The 14,674-nt window shown below is 35.3% G+C and overlaps 1 protein-coding gene and 1 long non-coding RNA gene across 2 annotated transcripts in view; both read right to left on the bottom strand.

Annotated features, from left to right (window-relative positions):
- KCND2 (potassium voltage-gated channel subfamily D member 2) overlaps positions 1 to 14,674 on the bottom strand; it is a 476,478-nt gene that overhangs the window by 255,385 nt on the left and 206,419 nt on the right. The window lies entirely within an intron of this gene.
- Positions 12,406 to 14,674, bottom strand: part of LOC134810564 (uncharacterized) — a 122,429-nt gene continuing 120,160 nt past the window's right edge. Inside the window, exons 2-3 of the long non-coding RNA XR_010158957.1 lie at positions 14,404 to 14,444; positions 12,406 to 12,466 (exon numbers count right to left, since the gene is read on the bottom strand). This is a non-coding gene — a long non-coding RNA (uncharacterized LOC134810564). The remainder of the gene's footprint in view (positions 12,467 to 14,403; positions 14,445 to 14,674) is intronic.

Here is a 14,674-nt window from a genome sequence, read left to right as displayed (position 1 = left end):
GGCTTAGGAAAAAAAATATTTAAAAAACCTTACATCTTTTAAAGATTTGATTATATTTCCAAAGCATCCAGGTTTATTATTACTAATGCACATGATTTCAGGGGAGTAGAAAGAAGCTGAATTTAAATAACTACTTGTGGCAACACAGCACCAATTATACACTCCATGGCTATTTATGTCCTCTGGTGATCAACTAGCAGTGGGAAGTAAAATTGACAACACACTGGTACAATCACAATTATGGGTCAAACTTCAATAAGCCTGTTTAAATGATTCCATTAGGTCCTACTTGATATACTGATTTACATATATTTTGACTATTTTCAGACATGTTATCTACTTTAAAATGCTGTGATATAATCATTTTCCATAAAGATGCATTAGTCCAGAACACTGAAAAATAAAATAGTATGCCATGCACACAAATTTCTGTAGAATTTGAATTGCATTAGAATATATCTCCAGCCATACTTTAGCAGATTACAAAATCATCTGGATTTCACAGCAGGGCTATTTAATAGAGAATTTGAATATTTTTAGAATTGTTTAAAGAGGCTTTTTCTAGAAACATAAACATATTTTTAAGGTAAATAAAAACTGTGTCCATAAGACATGATATGACTTTCTATATTGATCCATGCCTAACATGTTACTATCTTTAATGTTAGTCTGACCTACATATAGCTTTTCCAGGTGATTTCTCTCTTCAGTAGAACTGCAACCCTTCTGTAATGCGATCTAAAGATTGCTATTTTTGAGTCATTTTCATGTGACAAAATGACTTTGTTTAAATTGTTTCCTTTCAAACATGGTGTCACAATATATAGAAATAAACATATGCAGTGCATACTAAAGTATAAGGCATCATGATAAACTGTACATCAGAAAACTCATCAAAATAACTTAACACCTAGACATTACCGGTCTTGGAAGCCACCTGATTGCTGCTTCTGTACTCCATCTTCCACCTTCCCCACCAGAAGAAACAGCTATGCTAAGCTTTGCTTTACTTATTATTTTATTGCTTTAAAATATAGTTTTTACTCCATGTGCATATTTTCCTAATATATTGTTTAGTTCGTACTATCTTTAAACTTCCTAAAAATATTATTCTGTTTGTTATCAAATGACACTTTTCATTTATTTATGATTTTACCATTTTATAAGTTTTATTCAGTTGAATATAATTAGCTGTAGTTCAGCAATTTTTACTGCTTATTTAAAATTCCATTATGTAAATATTTTGTGATTTATTTACCAATTACATATTTAGATATATGCAGTTTAACACTACTGTGGATTATGCTCCTATGAACACTTTTGATCATGTCTCCTAATAGAAATGTGCAAGTTTCAAAAGTGGTGGTACCAGTTTCCACTCCCATGAGCAATATATGAGTGTGCATCATTTCACATCTTCAGCAACACTTGGCCTTGTTAAAATTCTCAATTTTTGCAAATCAAGCAGGTGTCATATGGAATCCTGTTATGATCTTAATTCATATTCTTTTATTACTGATAATGTTGAGCATCATTTTATAGGTTTCGGGTGTCTGTGTTTTTCTGTGAAAAGGAAATGCCTGTTTATGTCCTTTGTCAATTTTCTATTTGGTTGATTTTTTCTTATGGATTTGCAAGAATTCTTTATGAAATTGCATATTATTTCTTCACATATCTGTTTACCCCCATTAAACTTTAAGTTCCCTGAGGGTAAAGACATTACTTTCTTCGTTGTTATATCCCCAATGATTAGTATCATAATTCAATTATACAGCTCTATATTTTGCAGATATTAGCATGTTCCTTTTACCAAAAATACTTCTTAAACCGTTAAGAAAAGAAGGAAAATATTTATCATTGCTTTACAGGATGCTTAAGGGATAATAGAGTAGGGAAGTGTGTGGGAAAAGAACAGAAACTTTAGGAGATATATATATATATATGATATAGATCTATTTATCTATATATCTAATATATAGATAAGAATTATTTATACATATATTACTATGGTCTGAATGTCTGTGTCCACTCAAAATTCATATGTTGAAATTCTAAGCCCCCAAGGCATTAGTGTCACCCAAGGTGATGGTATTCAGAGGTGGAGGCTTTGGAGGTGGAGCCTTCATGAATGAGATTACAGATGACCCTGACTTACGATGACTCTACTTACAGTTTTTTGACTTTACAATGGTGGGAAGCAATATATATTCAATAGGAACCATACCTCAAGTATTCATACAACCATTCTGTTTTTCACTTTCAGAACAGTATTCAATAAATTAAATATGATCGTCAATACTTGATTATAAAATAAGCTTTGTGTTAGATAACTTTGCCCAACTGTAGGCTAATGGAAGTGTTCTGAGGATATTTATGGCACGCTAGGCCAAGGTATGTTGTTGGGTAGGTTAGATGTATTAAATGCTTGTTAAGGTTATGATATTTTCAATTTATGATGGATTTATAGGAATGTAACCCCATGGTAAGCTGAGGAGCATCTGTAGTGCCCTTATAAAAGAAACCCTAGAGAGCTGCTTTGTGTTTCAGGACACAGCTAGAAGGTGCCATCTATGAACTACAAAGTGGGACTTTGCCAGACACTGAATATACTGGTGTCTTGATCTTGGGCTTCCTAGCCTCCAGAACTGTGAGCGATAAATCTTTGTTGTTTATAAGCTGCCCAGCTTATGGTATTTAAAAGATAAGAGCCCAGATAGACTAAGGCATATATACATATATGTACATATGAGTATGCATGTACATACATGTATGTACTATACACACACAATATGGAAGACAATGGTTCAGTAGGAAGATTACATCAAGTTTTGGTGTGGTACTCAAAAGTTTGTCTAAAAGTGACTTCAAGAAATTCACCTACCTTAAGACTTTCTTTCTAAATAACATATTAAGTTATGGTTTTGTGTTACCACAGAGAACATAGACTTGTGTGTGTGTGTTTCGCTTTTTACTAGTTTCTCATTCCACAAGAATGAGTAGTGATGGGAACTGAAGTGTTCCAAGATCCAGATAAATCAATTACTTTCTTTTAATTGATGGCCATGAAATAGCATGGTCAGGCAAACACTGATGTCTGGAATCAGCTTATACAAGACACAAAGAAAACATTTTTTCATTTCAAAACAGGGAACTATAACCATCAGTTTGCAAGTTATAGTCAATTAAAAGTTTGATTAGATTTAAATTAAATGGTTAAAGATTTAAATTAAAAATGTTATTGTTGCATAAAATCTCTTTACATTCTAGGTATCTTATTAAAACATAACAAACCACAATTGCTACATGGTAATTATTTACATTAATTACCAAATTGCACTGATCACATAAATAGGTAGTAACACTTTCGAACTTCCCATAATCACCTCTAAAATTTTAAATATAGGAAATGTGAATTAAGATTGAAATAAAAATGAAGAAATTGGACAGTTTTCAGAATTCATTTTTTTAAATTAGCTTTTATATCACTAACACCCACACATATTTTGCTAAGATTTAACACTATCCCTGTGCCTTTAATACTTAGATATGACTGTTTCCTGTGATTCTCTGTACAGAATTTGCTCTGTCATGTACCACAAATGTAGGCTAGTATCTTCATCAGCCTAGGTAAACATTTTAACACATATAGTTCTACTAAAGAAAATTACCTTTCGATTATGCATGATGACTACCAACTACAATATGTTATCACAAGAAAAACTTTTCTATAATGCTAGAAAACCTTTCTATATGATAATTTCTATAATCATACATATCCACTATTTTTGTAGGAACAACACATTAGTTCCTTGTGCATAGTAGGCACCCGATAACTACTAGTCACAAAATTAATTAATACACTTAAATTTTAGGGAATATGGACTTACCCAGCAAGACAGTTTTCTTGCTCCTCGTGGTATCTTCAACTTAGTGAACCCCAACACTTGGTATGTAATACTTGTTCATGTTTCTTAAATGTGACTCAGAATCTAACTGTAAATCTATCTGATCAAAATTTTCTGCTTAATTTTGAGGATTTGGGTACAATTGAATGCTCCTATATGAGAATCATGGGTGGCAGGATTTCTCCCCTATGTCTCAGCAATGTGAAAGCATGGTAGTAGTTCTTCAGTCACTGGATCTTTAGCAGTCACTAATCATTCACTAAATCCCACTTTTTGGTTTGAAAGGGTGACCTCTGGGGGAAGTATTTTCTGCTGTGATTCCCAAAATCTCGTTATAACTTCAGCAATGAGATGACAGGTTTACTTACTTTAGCAGGAATTTTGTACCAGGTGCTGACGACTAATGCTGACAAAGGAGAGAAATATTATTTCTTGAGCTATCCATATGTGTTTTATGTAAATAATTCTTTCACCCAATCACTCCCAATCCCTTTGTGGACATTAGCATGTTTGCAATCTCCTAGGGAGTGCTTAAGGTACTGACTAGAGCCACACAGGTATGCCATGAATATCACTCTGCACCTTAAGACTTCATGTGATATGATGCTGCTGCTTAACTTGTGGTCTGCATTCTGAGTGCCTTGACTATGAGCCATGTACACCTTTGGTATTTTGGTGAAATCTATGCATTCCTTCTCTTAATAGGGTTCTAAAGTCCATATAGTAAAATACGTAAGATTACAAAAACAAAACAAAAACAAAAACAGTAATACTGAAGTTCAGCTATAAATTTATCAAGAACTAAAACTGTGATATGCTTATCAATGAATTATATAATAAGTTCTCAGAGTTGGTCTAATAACTACTGGGATCACAAAACAGTGATGAGCTTAAATGAAATTTCAAGATATTTGCAACTACTATAATACAATTGATACAATGGTATAGTTGTATGATGATTAGCAATGTGTTTGTTGCCTAGATTTATAACTGAAAGAACTGCTAAATATAAAGGAAATTTTGGGGAAACTTGTTGTAATTTCATTTCCATCCAAATTACTGATACTAACGTATTACTGAAATCCCTGATTTTTGTTGGTAATATGCTTGGCCAGATTGCTGTTCAGCCCAGGGTTGCTATGAAGACAGTCATTCTGATCTGCCTTCCAGGGATCAGACTTCCAGGCCACTCTGAGAAAGCCTAGGCTTTGAGCTTCATTTAATGAGGACACTTCCTTTTTTTGGAGTGACAACGATGACTTGCCCCATTCTCCATTTTCTTTTTGCTGCATCTGGCTGGCCCACCTATCAGGGTAGGTGTTGGATTAAAATTTCCAAAATGTTTTCAGAAATTTTCTCTATTTATGCTAGAGTTATCATAGCGGGCCCACAATAGAAATGTAAGTATTTTGCACTAATTTCTTCAAGTTTTCAAGACCTACGTATTTATAAATTTAAAACTCAGATATTGCCTCTATGTACCTTCGGGATGGGGCATGAAGTCAAGTGTTTTCTTTAACTGAATCAAATACCACTAATTCAAGATTAACACTGCTTTTGATAGGACGTGAGTGAGTGAATAATAGTAACTTAAATGAAAGCATTTTAATCTCTATGGAAATCTCTGTAAATGCAATATGAAAAAATAACTTTATAAAACATGTCTGTGTCAGCAAGTTGGATGATCCATCAGGAACACAAGGAGATCTTTGTAATGAACATAGGATTTCTGTGAAAGTTATTCATTTAGAGCATATTATGATGACTTTTATTTCAGTTAGAAGTTGTGGCTTAACATTTATAACTCCAACAACTGAGTGAATGTGTATGTTTCAAAAGAAATTCATTAATCAAAAAATATATTTTCTATTAAATGTATTAATTTTTAAATTTGTATATTGTATATGTATTACATATATCATATTAATACATTGTATATGACTTATGCATCTATCTAGTTCATAAATATATCAAATTAAGAGTATTCACTTATAGAGTTATAATAACAGACTGATCTACAGACATACAAGGCTTTTTTTATGTATCAATTATTTGCCATGTATGCTACATGTTCTAGATGATAAGATGATATTAGTTACACAAATATAAACTATTCTGAATGGGAACATAGTATTATTTTGGCCCATGTTTAACATACAGAATATTAACACATACACAAAAAAACTAAATTTATTTCTAGCAGAGTGGTAATTCTAATTGTGATGCTTGTTAACATTTATCTGTAATTGTCTATTTATCCTAATGATTTAACATTCTATACTCTGAAATGGTAGGAGAAAATTGGACAGGTTCCTTGGAGAAACTCATTGAATATGAGTTTATTTTTTCAAAAGTCTAGACAATATAATGTAGTTTAACTAGTAGGCTAGGAGCCCAAATTAAGTCATAATTGATGTGTCGGTTTTTCCATGTATATTACTTTCATTTAAATAAATCATATTTTTAAATTTTTTCTTTCAAATAAAAAAAAATGAACCAAAAAGACAATTCAGGAGAGGATGTATTTTAAACCCCTAGAAAAGAATAATAAAGGGGGACACAGAATTAGTAAATAAACATGAAAGAGGTTAAATAGCCTCTGAGTGGCCACAAAAGAGTTTTTGTATAGTGTTAATGTTTTGGTTACTGCTGTGGTTACGATAATATATTCACTTTGCAAAATTCATAGAGCTGTACACTTACACATTTTGCATTTTTCTTTCTATGTATCACACATCAATTAAAATTTTACTTAAAGAAAAAAAATTAAATAAAAAGAATGGAGGTAACTTTTTTTTCCAAATCAAGAGCACATTCGTCCTGAAGCAGAGGGATGGAAAACAAAACAAAACAAATCTATAGCACATCTTATTTTATATCACCAAATGCCATTTTAATATTTAAATAATATAATCTTTTACAAACATTTAAATGATAAAATATACTTTTAATGCTTCTATAAAAATAAAGCCATTGTTACTATTTTCTTGGCCTTTTTACTTCATGCCTTTTATATGGGTTTTTACATAATGAATAACTTTATTTTTTGAGACAGGGTCTCACTCTGTTGCCCAGGCTGGAGTACAGTGGTGCAATCTTAGCTCACTGCAGCCTCGACCTCCCTAGTTCAAGAGATTGTCCTGCCTCAGCTCCCCAAGTAGCTGGGACTACAAGCACCTGCCACCATGCCGAACCAGTTTTGTTTTTTGTTTGTTTGTTTTTTTTTTTTTGTATAGATGGGGTTTCACCATGTTGCCTAGGCTGGTCTCAAACTCCTGGGCACAAGCGATCTGCCTGCCTGGGCCTCCCAAAGTGCTAGGGTTACAGGCATGAGTCACCACACCTGGCTGTACATAACTAATTTTGAATTTGGTTTTTTACTCGTTATGTAGAATCTTTGGATATCTTCTATGTTATTTGAAAAAAGCCTAAGCTGAAGTGAAGTCTAGGCAATGGGATGAGATGTAATTTCAATATTTCCTTACCTTGCCCTTTTAAGAGTATCAGGGATAGTGATGGTGATATGTCCAAATACTAACTAGTCTTCCCACATGAATCATTATCTGCTCTGGAAGGAGAGGGATTGGGGAGACCACACATGGTCACTGCATTTGGACCTCCCACCTAGGTCGGGAGACAGATGGAGAAGAACAAGACAAAACCTCAGAGATCTCACCCAACCTCAGGACACTATTGATCCTGATATAAAGAGGGTCCTATGATCCTCAGCTTTACTGCAAATAGTTGATGGCGTTTTATTTCATTCTATTTCCCAGAGTTTCCCTCCATCTCTCTGTGTCTGTCTCTGTGTCTCTCTGTCTTTCTCTCCCTCTTCTCAATTTGTTTTTTATTCTATCCCATTTCTTTCACTTTCTTCATTTTTCTTGTTATTCCATTTTTAAAATTGTTGTTCGTTTTATTCTATCCTAAGCTTTGGTTATTTAGCTCAGTTTCTGATATCGAGAGCTAAATTGTTGCTTGTCCTAATATTAAGGGTATCCCTCTTTTTCTAAAAAAAAATCTTTACTTAAAGAACATTATTTTTTTCTAGTAAGAGCAGTAGATCTATTTGGCAAGAAAACCAAACCTGTTGAAATTTAATTTACAGAATGCAGATGCCAGGCATTGGGGGGAGCCAGGCAGGATGGTGAGAGTGCTCCTGCACTGTGTTTTTCACATTGGCTTCCAGTAGCTTAGCATATTGATTTTACAATTTATGGCTTTCAAAGCCATTTGCAGCCTTGATCCTTCTTATAGTTCCAATTTGCTTATGTCAGTCAAGAACACTGAAATTGTTCCATGGCAGCACGTTTCCTTAGTAGCTCTGATTTTTTAATAGTTCAATTCATTTAAATTGGGATTGAAAGCTAACATTGATTTTCCTTTTTAACATCTAGTATTCCTCAAGTTCTAGTCCCATATATTTTGGGCTTATTACACATATGTTTAAAAGGACAGCTTTGGTAGGTAGTAGTATTTTACAAATTCCCCTTGCATTGTCTCAATTACTGTAACTGACTCAGATTAAGTCCAGTGCTATTCAAACTAGGAAAAAAAAAAGACAATAAACAAGTCAACCAGACAGAGAAAAAGGCCTGTAATTTCTCATTTTTCAGCATGGAAATTTTAATGCATCCCCTTCGTTTTCATCTTGATGATCTACATGGGTCTGGAGTCCACGAATTTGCATATTGGCTTTGTGATTCAAACTTTTAGGAAAGTAAACCTCTGGTCCTCTTCCCCTGTACCCTTGGTGGCTGGCTAACTAACCCCTATCTTAATTTTCAATCAATCTTCCTTACCTTACCTTTTCACCCTCATAGGAATTTGGTAGCTACAATTCCTGAGTTTTTCTAAGGTTTGGCAGCATGAATCACCTTACGTCCTCTTGGCTCCCACCCCTTGAAGGCTCAGGTTTCATTGTTTTTAGTTCTACAAAGTCAGCTACCACTCCTAGGTTGCCTCTTCAGCTTTCAAAATTTCTATATTTCTCATACATAATTTTCCATCCCATTCTCTTTGACCTCCCTGGTTTTATGTTTTCATTTATTTTATCACAATCTTTCTGGGCCTTCAGGATACAATAGAGCTAATCATATATCTTCACTTACACCAAAAATCTCTAGTATTAATTTGCATAAGGGTTGTGCCCACCAAAGATTATATATATAGCAATCAAATATATTAGGTATAGTTTTCACCATCAAATAACATATATTTAAAAGTCAGCCTGTCACAAATTTTAATGTTATATATACATCAAAAACACAATAACTCTTGGGTGAGTGAATTCTAAACAGTTCAGACCTGTTCATGCATTTATTTATGCATTTAAAATATTTATCAAACACTTTCTGTATTCCAGGTGTTAGTGATACTGCAGTAAACACAAACACAAGGTCACTTCTCTCATGTAGCTTACTTTCTTGAGAAGAGAGACAGAAAAGAGAAACAAAAAATATGTTATATGTGCAGTTTATCTAGGAAGAATAATAAATAAGACCCATTAGGAAGGGTCTGAAAGTTAATATTTTAGAAAGAATAGCTAGAGTAGGCTTTTATGATGAGGTGGTAATTGTTCTGAATTTTAAAAATGTTTTTAGCCAGTATGACTTAAAAAGCATCCTCTACTGTCATCTACATATCTAGTACATGGTTTTTGTCCATAGGCAATTCAGTAGAGTCAGATCATCTGCAAAACACCCTGAGGTCACCTTTTGGTCTGAGCAAATCAAGGACTACACTTTTATCTTCTTTGTGAAAAACCGGGCATATGTCATTACCAGGTACCTGCAGAGTAGGAATTGTATTTCCATTCTAAACTTTGATATGTCACCACGGAGTCAACTCCTTCTTGGCATTATATGAGGGGACAATTGAGATATTCTGACTCCAGGATAATTAACTCTGGGCATTTTAAGATTTGTTATCTAGGTGAGAGTTTTACAAGTTGTAGAAATAATGTCCAGAATGCAAACTCAGTAATTTCACCATTAATATCATACTAAACTCACTCATTATTGTAACAATATGTTAATAGCTGCAAATATTACATTAAATGAGGCTGGGTGCAGTCACTCATGCCTATAAACTCAGAACATTGGGAGGCTGAGGCTGGAGGATCACTTGAGCCCAGGAGTTGGAGACCAGCCTGGGCAAAATACTAAGACCCCATCTCCACTAAAAATAAAAAAAAGTTAGCTGGGAGTGATGGCACCTGCCTGTAGTCTCAGCTACTCAAGAGGCTGAGGCAGGAGGATCACTTGAGTCCAGGAGTTCAAGGTTGCAGTGAGCAGTTAGCTATGATGGTTCCACTGCACTCCAACCTGGGCAATAAAGCAAGACCCTGTCTCTTAAAAAAATTACATTAAATGAAGGATTACTTCCTACTTCAGTTAAAACTAAAAATATTAACAAACAAGTTTTTAGTGTCGAATAAAATGCAAAAATTTTACCTTTAATTTTTTGCTGGATAATCTCTCAATTTACGTTTTTCTTCATTACACAAGAAATTCTTTGTGTATGTGTGTGTGTGGGTGTGTGTGTGTAATATATATAAGCCTGAATCTTAAAATAGGAGTGTATGTGTGTTTGCATAATTTATTTTATTAGAAAGAAAAGAGCCTCTAAAGCTATCACTTTGGTAGCTTTACTTTTAGTATTAAAACCTTGACAAGTTTCTGTAGTAAAATGAGGGGCCACAGATATAGCAGATTTCATCTCTTAGTTGGAGGTTCTGTATTATATTATATTATATAAAAATATTTGTATTATATAATAATAAATCAGAGGCCAGGAACAGAGGCTCATCCCTGTGAGTCTCAGCACTTTGGGAGGCCAAGGCAAGGGGATTCCTTGAGCCAGGACTTCAGGACCAGCCTGAGCAGCACAGTGGCACCCCATTTCTACAAAAAATAGAAAATTAGCTGGGAACAGTGTCATGCACCTGTAGTCCTATCTATAAATCCTTCCTAAATCTAAAAGTAAAAACTTATGATTAGTTGATCATAACTACTGGAAAGGAAACAGATTCATGACTCCCATGAATGTGTCCTGTATCCTCACGTGTCTTGCCCGCATTTCCTATCTCCAAGGCAGCACTGCCTTCTCACATTTAAAGCTCACCTCTCCTGCTTTTTGCTGAGAGTTTCTCACTTTGCGTCTTCCAGGATCTTGCTCCTCATCAATCTCTTTTGTCTTTTATTTATCTCCAGGTTTGTTCATTCAGTCTTTCTTTGACAAGCTTTTTTTTTCTCTTCAGCAGTCACACACTCAAATTTCTACAGGCTAATACTAATTTTAAAAAGCAAAGCAAAACAATCTTCTCCAGATTCTTCTTCCCACTCAGAAACCTGCTCATATGCATGCTTCTCTTTCTGGTCAAACTTCTAGAAACAATTTTCTACACTCGACATGTCTAATTCTTCATCTTAATTAACCACTCTAACACAATCAGTCGTTCATTTTACTAGCTGACTGAAATTGCTTTCTTTAAGCTTAGCAGTATCTTTCTAATTTTCAACAACTGACTCCTTTACCCTATTAAACATCTACAAAACATTTTCTCCTACTGTTTCTTTGTTCTACTGTTCCTACTCTTGGTTACTTTGACGCTTCATGTTTCTGATTTTCCTCCTCTCACTTCAATGAATCATCCCAGTTACCATTGCTGAGTTCTTTATTTCCATCTTTCTCCAAATGCAGATATTTTCAGGAATCCTTCACCAGCCTTGTTTTTTAGCTTCCGATTTATCTTTGCAGACTATTTCAGATATTTCTATTGTTTTACATATCACTTCCATGCAAACAACTCACAGATCTATATGTCTAGCTCTGACCTTTTAAATTGATGAGGGACCCAGATTCCCATTCAGTTGCCTATTGAGCTTTTCTTCCTAGATATCATTCTGGCATCTCAAACTTGATATGTACAAACTCTAAATCACCATGTTTCCCTTTCTGTGTGTTTCTTTCTTCAACATTCCCTTTGTTGAAAGCCACATACCTTTCACGATCTGGTACAAATAACACATTATTTTTAAAGACTCTGATAGTGTCAGGAAGAAAGGCTAATTGAGGGTTTTTGAAGTTCAATCCATAATCGATAAAGCACAAAACCTTTATCTGGAAAAGCCCTATAGGACATTGATTAAGAACCTATGCTTTCATGTCAGGCTTCCCTGGGTTTGAATCCCAACAATACCTTTTAGAAATTTTGTGAAGTTTCTCAAGTCCCTCACCTTGCCAAGCCTTGGTTTTCTCACCTGCACTATGAAGATAATAATAAGGGTCATGAGTAGTCAGGGTCAATAGTAGGGTCATGAGTAATAAGTGACGCAATTAATCTTAAGCAATTTATTGTTGTTTTCAGAACATAGTGCTAGCAACAATAATTATTATTAGAAATAAAATTCTTAAAGTGTTGTTTTAGCCTCTTTTTTTCCTGCTATAACAGAATGCCACAGACTAGGTAATTTACAAAGTACAAACACTTATTAGGCTTACAGTTATGGAAGCTGAGAGATCCAAGAGCATGGTGCCAGCATCTGTCAAGGGTCATCCTGTGGTGGAAGGTGAGAGGAAGAAGCAAGCACATGAGAGCTCTCTTTTTCTGAGGGGCCCACTCCCAAGATAACTAGCCCACTCCCATGATAACAGCATTAATGTTTTCATGGATTAATTACCTCCTAAAGTTTCCACTTTTCAACACTGTTTCATGAGAGAATAAGTTTCCAACACATGAAACTTGGAGGACATATTCAAACTATATCATTTCTTCTCTGGCCCCCAATATTTATGTCCTTCTCACAATGCAAAATACATTCATTCCATCCCAATAGAGCTAAAATTTTAACTGGTTCCAGCGCCAGTTCAAAAGTCCAAAATCTACAGTGTCATCTAAGTAAGATATGGGTGAGACTCAAGGAATGATTCATTCTTAGGCAAATTGCCTTCAGCTTTTGATCTATGAAGCTAAAACAAGTTATCTACTTCCAAAACAAAATGGTATGACAAGCAGGGATAAGGGCAAAAAGAAAGAGCTAACTGGTCCCAAGTATGTCTAAAACCCAACAGGAAAAACAACATTAAAGCTTACAGTTGAAAAATAATTTCCTTTGGCTCCACGTCCTACTTCCTGGATACAGTGGGGCTGGAGATGGACCCCAAAGGCCTCTGGCAACCCTGCCCCTATAGCTTTGCTGGACTCAGTCTATCCAGCAGTTCTCATAGGTTGGAGTTGCATGTTGGTGACCTCATAGCTCTGTGTTCTTGCCAGTAGCCCTGTTCCTGTAGCTCCACAGAGTTTTACCCTAATGAGAATTTTTTGAGATGGCTCTGCCATTGTAGCAGGTTTCTTCCTAAACCCCCATACTACCTGTGACATCCTTTGAAATCTAGGTGAAGTAGCTATGTCCCCATAGCTCTTGAATTCTGCATGCCTGCAGAATTAGTGCCACATGGACACCACCAAAATTTACAGCTTGTACCTTCTGAAGTAGTGGATTTAACTACACCTGGGTCCCTCTGCGTCAAAGATGAGGACGCTAAAAAGCACTGCTTCAGAATGCAGGGAGCAGAGTTCTGAGATGGGCCTTGACAATGAGCTCGTGGAGGGCACCCAGGGCTCACCCCTGAAAACCATTCCACCCTCTTAGAACTCTGGACCTGTGATAGGAGGAGTGGCCTAGAAGATCTCCAAAATGCCTTCAGTGTTTTTCTCTCATTGCCTTAATGAATAGCACCTTGATCCCTTCTATCCCTGGTACTGTCTTTAGTAAATGGTCAATAATACCTAGTATTTCCTTTTAAACAGCCTTTTCATTCTTTACATGGCCAGGCCACAAATTTTCCAAACATTTCCACTTAAATTGTATTTTAATTATAAAAATCTGCCTTTAAGTCATTCCTTTCTTCTTCGTCTCATTTTATGCCGTTAAAAGTAGCCATGCAACAGCCTACATGGTTTGCTGCTTAGAAACTTCTTCCACCAGGTATCCTGGTTCATCATTCTTAAGTTCCACATTCCATAAAGCCCTCAGGCATGAACACAATTCACCCAAGCGCTTTGCTCCTGTACAACAAGGATAGCTTTTACTTCAGTTTGCAATACCATATTCCTCATTTCCATCTGAGATCTTCTCAGACTGGCCTTTACCAGCATTAGTATGGCGTTCTACCAGCATTGTGTTCACAACCACTTAAGTAATCTCTAAGAAGATTTAGACGTTCCTTAGTTTTCTTTTCTTTTGAATACTCAACAGAATCATACTTGATGTTCCATTAATGGCAATCTAGGCTGTTTTAAACCCACTCCTCCAAATTCTTCTAGTCTCCACTTATAACCCAGTTCCAAAGTCTCATCCACATTTTCAAGTATTCATTATAGCAACAGCCCCACTTCTTGGTACCGATGTTCTTTCTTAGTTTATTTTCTGCTGCCATAACAGAGTATCACAGACTGGGTAACTTATAAAGAACAGAAGTTTATTTTGCTTACATTTCTGGAGGCTGAGAAGTCCAAGAGTGTGGTGCTGGCATCTGGCAAGAGTCATCCCATGGTGGAAAACAGGAGGTGGAAGTGCATGCATGAGACAGAGAAAATAAAACCTGAACTGATCCTTTTATCAGGAATCCACTCTCCAAAGAACCCTCTCCTGCAATAACAGCATTAATCCATTCTGCATAGATTAATCCATTCAGTCTTCAGTGTGGTAAAAGAATAATTTAGCACAGATGCAGAACTCATTATATATAGTCGATATTCAATC

The sequence above is a fragment of the Pan troglodytes genome, chromosome 6, assembly GCF_028858775.2.
Source record: "Pan troglodytes isolate AG18354 chromosome 6, NHGRI_mPanTro3-v2.0_pri, whole genome shotgun sequence".
Classification (NCBI taxonomy): Eukaryota; Metazoa; Chordata; class Mammalia; order Primates; family Hominidae; genus Pan; species Pan troglodytes.
This window is presented reverse-complemented; position numbering and strand designations above follow the sequence as displayed.